The sequence below is a fragment of the Thalassophryne amazonica genome, chromosome 17 (assembly GCF_902500255.1).
Source record: "Thalassophryne amazonica chromosome 17, fThaAma1.1, whole genome shotgun sequence".
Taxonomy (NCBI): Eukaryota; Metazoa; Chordata; class Actinopteri; order Batrachoidiformes; family Batrachoididae; genus Thalassophryne; species Thalassophryne amazonica.
This window is the reverse complement of record NC_047119.1, coordinates 28844344-28852290: the sequence shown is the minus strand read 5'-3', so window position 1 is coordinate 28852290 and position 7947 is coordinate 28844344. Positions and strand designations below refer to the sequence as shown.

At 39.6% G+C, this 7947-nt stretch overlaps 1 protein-coding gene across 2 annotated transcripts in view; it reads left to right on the top strand.

The window, feature by feature from the left end:
- Positions 1 to 1821: 1821 nt before the first annotated feature.
- The window catches only part of rfx3 (regulatory factor X, 3 (influences HLA class II expression)), a 29913-nt gene continuing 23787 nt past the window's right edge, over positions 1822 to 7947 (top strand). The window contains exon 1 of one of the 2 annotated variants that reach the window (XM_034192912.1): positions 1822 to 2018. The gene's annotated coding sequence lies outside the window, so the exon portion shown is untranslated. The remainder of the gene's footprint in view (positions 2019 to 7947) is intronic. The other variant, XM_034192911.1, reaches the window with a different exon arrangement.

The following is a 7947-nucleotide window of genomic DNA, read 5'->3' as shown; positions in this document are numbered from 1 at the left end:
GGCAAAAAGCAGTATGTCACAATTTGTAGGGCGTCTGAATACTCAGTATGCATTTAGTAGTAGTGGAACTGTACCTGGATGCTATACTGCCTTCACAGTGTCCAAAGAGACTACACCATGCTAAGGCAGCTGGACCCTGGTTAGCAAAGAAGAGCTTACTGGGAAAATTCAAAGAAGACAGCGGACACACATGAAAATGGTGACAACATCCAAAGTGCTGTGGCAGTATAAAAATGTACATCAGGAACATTTAAAAAAAAATCTGCTGTTGCAAAATACTTGTAGTAGTATGTCTGAATTGTGCCCCAACTACTTATATTCACTTGTAATATGTATTACAGTAACGGTTGGGTAGTAGGTTCCTAACACACGTTAGTTGAGTGAGGTGGTGGTGTTATGGTTTGCACGTTGGACTGGGAACCCGGGGATTGGGGTTCATTTCCTATACACAGCCAACTTGCACTGTCTGTCTTCAACTACTAGTCTACTGCTAGTCTACTGTCTTCAGCAGTGCAAACATTGAACTGGGGCACTGGGAAAGGGGAGAGACATGTGCCGTGGGTCCCCCTCTGGAAATGTGCTTTCATTGGCTAACCACGTTAAACGACCAAGCTGGTCGTCTTTCAGCTGCCCTCACTTCATTCAGGGCTGTTGCAGTGGATCCAGTACAGGCTTGCATTGGGATGTGGCACTGGTTTTACACCAGATGCACTTCCTAAAACAAGTCCAGTTTTATCTGGAGAAGCACATACAGCCCCTGCTCTTCCAAATAGGTCTCCCATCCAAGTACTGACCAGGATCTAGTCTGCTTAGCTTCTTAGATGTGACAGGATAGGGCTTACACAAAGCAGTGGTTATCTGTACGTAGCTGTATTCATATAGTGCACTTCTATTGGTACGTAGCATCTCTCTCATTTGCCAATATAGGTCACGTGATCATGAAGCTATGTACTTGTACATGTATTTGCTATTGGTAGATTCCTACCACTTATCCTGACCATAACCCCTAACCCTAACCCTAGCCTTAACCATAACAAGGCTGTGCTACGTATGAATAGAATTTGTGATTACTAATGCAACTGTGTACAAACAGCGACTTCCTATACATAAAGTAAAGTGGCTACCCACATTAAATGACCAAGACCTGTAAATAATTAGTATTCGGATTGCTGAACACTGGCACCTGCTGGACAGTTCAGGAATGTGCATCCTAATCAAATTATTGTTAAGGCCATGGGTACGGGTATGGACCCGTATCTACAGAGACCGTTCTAAAGATACGGAGGGTGTCTTGCCGACCAATCAGAATGCTCAAATATGTCCTTACCTGTACCATATGCGGCTAAAGGTCCGGCAAGGCTTCAAAACTCATCCGTACACTCACTGTCCGTATCTTCAGTGAACACTGTTCTAAAGATATGGAGGGTGTCTTACTGACCAATCAGTCCGGCAAGGCTTCAAAACTCATCGGTACATTGTCCGTATCTTCACTGAACCTCGGTCCATACCTTTAGCAGTCCCGGATGTACGTATCCTTAGCCACTTCGTATTGTTAATTTTTAGATATAATGACATTGCAAGGTCTGTTCATACACAAGCACAGATGTCAACATATTTTAAACATGGGGAAAAGAAGATCAAAAAAATAATAAATTGCTCCCCCCGCGCGCCTTGTTGTTAACTGCAACACTCGATAGAATAACTCAAACTAAGTTTATTACTGTGGATAATACTTAATTCTTTCAGTATTTTGATATAAATTGGAAAGGACAAAAGTTGGCAGTTAAGATGTGACTTCATTTCCTCATTTATTGATTTAATACTCATTTTTAATCTCCTCCCACCTGCCCGCTAAGGTTGCGCGCGCGCTGCCGGTGAGTTTTATAGCAACTGTTGCCCGGTGAGGCAGCGCCATAGTCACCGTAGTCCTGGCGACTGTAACCCACCAACAACAACCTCTCTCCATCGTTTCCACCTCCTCCATCATCCTCATCTTCATCAACAAGTCCACAGCTCAGGTTTGGTACATTCTTTAATGCGTTTCGCACACTTTCAAGCCCCTTTATTCCTTCAGGTGGTTATTAATTTCTGTGGCGTTGCTAGATTTAAAGGGGGAAAAAAGGCTCGGTGAATAGCTGAGTAGTTTGCTAGCGAGGGTGTTTCTTTGTAAGGTGTTAGCTGGCTTTGCTAGCGTTGCCTGTGGATTCTCTCAGTTGTGAGGTTAGCAGCAGCTAGCTGTGTCCACTCCGACATAAGAGTTCGGATGTGGTCAGTTTGAAAGAATAAAGGCTCGCCATGAAGCAGTTTGAACTTGTTACGCTGAGTGGTGTACGTCTATGCTAGTCATTAATGCTAACTGGTCAGCTGGAGGAGCAGGTGTCTGTTGTTGCTAGGTTGCTAACGCCAGCCTTCATTGGTGTCTCCTTTTTTTTCTTATTCTTCTTTGGGGGCAAATGTTGCGTTGATAATGCACGCTTTTAGCTCATTTTGATTAAAATGTTATCGTTCCGTGGGTGTATCAGAAACAAAGTGCGCTGAGCTAGCCTTGTCGTGCAGTAAGTGCTACTGGCAATAGCTAAGCCATTACTTTCCCTTTTGTCTTAGGGAGCAAGAAGATAGCTTCGCTAGCTATCCATCTGCCCTCTTTGTGATATTAGATGGCTATGATAAGCTTTCTGTAACGTGAGGCTACATTTGGATTGGAAAGCTTGGATAACATTTAAATATGATCCTGAATTGTTTTATTATTCAACCCAGTATGTTACAACTGAGCTTGTAAACACAAGGCTTATCACTCCATCTCAAAATCACAGTGTACTCTAGAATTTAACTGTTTTAAGTAAAAGTATTATTTATTATACATGTTCGTGGGCATACACAGTGAAGCTGAAATAATTAATTGATTTATGGGAAAATAATCAACTATTTTGATAAGTGATTAGTCGTTTAAGACACTCACAGAGAAAATGTGTCAAATTTGCAGCCTCCTTTTAAATATGTAACTCTGTATGTACAGGTACATATATTTATTTAGCTGGTTAGTTAAATAGTTATTTACCTATTTTGGGAAGTGTCACTGTGATTAAGCAAAACAAATTATTTGAAGACAGTAAAATTGTAATCAGCATTCTGCCATGCTTTCTGACATTTTGTCAAGCGAACATTTATGAAACTAATGCACAGATTAATCAATGATGAAAATAGTCATTGTAGCCCTACTATGCAGATAGAAGATAATAATAATTTGTTCTATAAAATTTATTTGACTCTTTGACCAGGGGTTATTTTTTGGCTACACCAGTTAAAGCTGCTGTTTTTGTTGTTGTTGTTGTTGTTTTTTGTTTTTTTTTTGTTTTAGTTTTGTTTTTTCTTTTAAGTATCCTGTCTGTGCAAACACAGACCAGTAATACACAGACTAACTGATAAATGATTACATGAACAATGGAAAAATTATCATTAGTTATTATATAATCATTGCACTAGTTTGTCAAGGGAGAAGATTATTTTATTTTTGAATGGTTCTATTTTTGCAAATGCCAGGATTTGCTCCCCCTTATTTATTTATTTATTTATTTATTACTATTACATGTATATATTTTATATTTTGGGTTTGAGCTGTTGGGCAAAACACATTTTTGTTGTGAAACATTGGGCTCAGAGTTTGTGATAGATGGCTAGATAGATAGATAAATAAGGCGTTGTTTTTACAGAGTAGACCACGCATCGTGCATATAATTAATAAATTAATCAATACTGAAAATAATCATTAGTTGACGTCCAATTAAGGCTTCATTTCTTAACGTTGAATCTCATTTGTTCTTGTGTCAGCTAAGTCTTTTCTGCAGCTGCAGTCTATGATTCCCATTTGGGAAGATGGCAGGTGTGCTGTAATAGGTGAGCCAAGGCAGGTGTGCACCCAGTAGTGTGGTTCTATCTGTCAACCATGCACAAACTAATAATTATTGAAGAGGATCTTATTGCCAGTTTTAAGTAGTAATAATTTCCTGCTGCCTTCTTTTATTTGCACATTTTCTGTGAATTGAGGATCCAGCTTAATTTTTTATTTCTTTGGAAAAGGATCAACATCAAAGTTCAACATTTAAATCAAAAGCTAATCGTAGAGTTTTGAAATATATTGATCAGTTGGTATTTTCTGGCTGTTGATTGGCATACACACCATTATAGATCATGCAAAGACACCCCCTCCCACCACACAGGCATACAAACACATATACATGTAGCCGGAAGTTGGGAATTTGCTAGTTATCAGATCATGTTACCACTTACCTGTAGTCTAGTAGGACAGAAATAGTACAAAGCCACCTGCTGCCTGGATCCTGTTGCATTTCCAATCTCCTAAAGAGGGGCTGATTAATTCAATTATTCAGTCATCCATTTTAATGGATTAGAGAATACTGCATGTTTTGTCTGTTATTTGACTCAACCTGCCAATAATAATATATGTTGTTGAGGAAAACATAGACCAAAAAGGTTTTTGCTTCTCCAGGCTTGTTGGATTTAACAATTATTAGTGTCAGGTAGTCTTGTTGATGTTGATTATGTGTTTATGTTAAATATTAAAAATTGGATTGGGGAGAGATCTGAAACTTATTCATAGAGCCCAAGCATCAAATGGATTACTTGGTTCAAAAAGAAGATTATCCAAAAGCAAACTATTCTTTTAGAAAAATATAAAACACGGAAAAGCAGAAAATTCTCAATCGTGCAAGCACAGTTCTTTCCTGATGATGTTACTTGAATGATGATAGATTAAGCCAAATAACTTAGACTTGTTGACAATGTTTTCAGGAACACATAGACTTGCCTCATGTTATTTGTGTTTCATGATTGTTTGTTTGTTGTGGGAGATTTTGTAATCCTTAAGGAGTGTTGGACAATTTGGTCATATTTCAACCCCTCTGAAAGGTTTTGGGGTAAAAAGGAGTCACCTTGTCCATCTATCCATAAGATTTGTAAGCACAAAGAATAGAATTATTATTGTGGATATATATATATATATATATATATATATTGCAGTGGGCAGCCACAGTCCGGCGCCCAGGAACCAACTCCAGATGTAGAGAAGCTGCCTTGGTCAGGAGCAGAGAAAGGAGCAAACCATAAATAACCTGAACTGGTTGGTGGATTTAAGTGAAACTTCACACAATGGCAGGTAACACACTCTAAGATGAATGCAGGAAGAAAAGAAATTGCAGTCAGAAATCTTTAAGGGGGTATAATTGATGCATCATATGATATTGACTTTATAAGTGCATGTCTTCCTAAACAAGTTTATAGTTTTCAGTGAATCGTCTCACAGCACACCATATGAAAATATGCATGAAAGAAAATAGTTCAGGTATGACGTCTTCAAGGAGAGGTATTTGAACTTTTGTTATTTTTAATATTTGTCAATTACATGCATAAACAGATCGGTTGAACTCTTCAGTACAGAGAGTGACCAGTTTGTTAGTTAATATATTCCACCATAAATATTACACAGTGGTCCCCCCCACCACCACCACCACCAACTGAAAGGTTGGGTTTGGAATGAAATGCACAATAGCTACACAATGAAAGCTGCACAATGTGCAATAAAAGTCCAAGGCACAACACAAAAAATAATGTTAAATCTCAATAAATGTCACTTGCTAGGCAGATCCAGTTGTGTATGCTCTGTGAACATTTCTGGATGGAAAATATGGCAGATTTGCGTAAAAATATTAGAAAACTGTGGGCACGGATTGCAAAACTGCACTCAGTTTGGCTACTTTGTGAGCATAGTTTACAAAAATGTGTGCATGGTATATAAATTTGAGCGGACAGTTTATGCACCAGTGTCTGTCGATATTTTTTTTTTTTTTTTTTTTTTTTTTTTCCCCCGCCTGGGGGTGTGGCAGAGCCTCCATAATATATGCAATCAACAGTATGGCAGACTGTGGGATACCATTTTGTGAGCTTGCTGATAGATCTCTATTTTACATTTTGGTTTTTAATGGTCTTCATGATAACCTGCAAACCAAGTTGTTTAAAAACTGAACTATTTTGCATGCTCCCTTCTTCACTTGCCCATTGCATCACCACCTCATTTATTGGCTCTTATTTCTTCATGTGGTTTATCACACTCTACCTTTTATCATGGTCAGTTGTTACACAGGTGCTAAAATTGGTACAAATTTGTAATCTTTGAGTTTTCTGATAACTCTGACTCTGGGCTCCTTTCTGTTTGTTGCTTTAAATATTGGCATGTGGAAATGAGTGGAGAAAAATCATGGTAAAATGTTGCCCTCCTTAGTGGCTTTTGTTCCTGTGTGTCTTTGTAGAGCTTGCACTTGCTCAGTGGAGCAGAGCATTTAAGTGGGCCACAAGGGAGTGCATGAATGCTGAGGTGTGTGTGTGTGTGTGTGTGTGTGTGTGTGTGTGTGTGTGTGTGTGTGTGTGTGTGTGTGTGTGTGTGTGTGTGTGTGTGTGTGTGTGTGTGTGTGTGTGTGTGTGTGTGTGTGTGTGTGTGTGTGTGTGTGTGTGTGTGTGTGAGAGAGTGAAAAGGGGGTTGGGGTGAGGCATTGAGTGCATGTTGCAATGCAGGGGCTGTTTTCTTTGATGAGGTGGGTTTCATTGTACTTTCTCACATACAGTCAGGTCTGTCATTATTCCTACATTAACAAAGTTATAGTTACTTTCAGATTCTACCACAACGTATTGAAGCAAACACTGTCTACAAGATCAAAGTGCAGGATTTTAGATTTAATTTGCATATGGTTATGTCTATTTTGGGAGATGGGTATAGGACTAAACTCACTTCATGTGTGTTTCATAAGCCCCACCTCTGTCTTATTTTAGCAGACCAAGTATAACTGGAGATTGGCAATTTACAGTCTGTACTGCCTGAAGTTTGGAACCTTTAGATGTCAGTCAATGCTGGGTTTATTCCCTGTTGTTGCAAATGTTCTACAAAATATCAGAAGGTTTTTGTGCTTCCAAAACTAGACACCACTTCCAGAAGTGTGATGTGTACTTACAGAATCAGAACAAGGCTCCTTGCAAAGCATGTTCACTTGAGTTAAGTTAGTGTGTACGTGGTGTGTCCATAAAGTAACGGCCCTTTTTTATTTTTTTAAAAAACTATATGGATTTCATTCATATGTTTTTACGTCAGACATGCTTGAACCCTCGTGCACATGCGTGAGTTTTTCCATGCCTGTCGGTAACGTCATTCGCCTGTGAGCACGCCTTGGGAAGGAGTGGTTCCGGCCCTTCGTCGGATTTTCATTGTCTGGAAATGGCGGAATGAAAAGGACTTTTTTTCCATCAGAATTTTTTCAGAAGCTGTTAGAGACTGGCACCTGGAAACCATTCGAAAAATTTATCTGGCTTTTGGTGAAAATTTTACGGGCTTCACAGAGAATAAGGACTTTAACTACAGCTTTAAGGACCCCTTTAAGGACGGTTGGTGCGCCGCGCTCCGAGCTGCGACATCGCGGCACAAACCACTGGATCATTTCTAAGCTGATGGCTCTGTGGATACGAGACCGTCGTGTGCTCTTTCTCTGGTTATCACAAGAGCTGGATATCAGCCATTTTCCGGCAGATTTCACTTTTAACAAGAGATTTTGTCATGGAAAGCCGCGCGGAGGCTTCGCGCGTCACGACCGATTCGCTGATGAAGCGAGACAAAGGAACACCTCCATTTCGGAGTGTTAGAGGACAAGTTTGGACATGCCTATCTCGGCTTTCAGTGCTTACCAGTTGAGTGAGTATAACAGAACTTGTGGAGAGCTGGACATGTCCCAATTTTGAATTCTGATTTTGTTGAGATACTCTTCCAGAAGTAAATAAATCTTCAGTTTTGTCTGCAGAAAGGAGAAAGCAAAATGCTCAGTTAAATTCAGCACATGTAATCGACTCCAAGACACATTCAGTGACTTGGAAGTGTACCTGTATCCATCC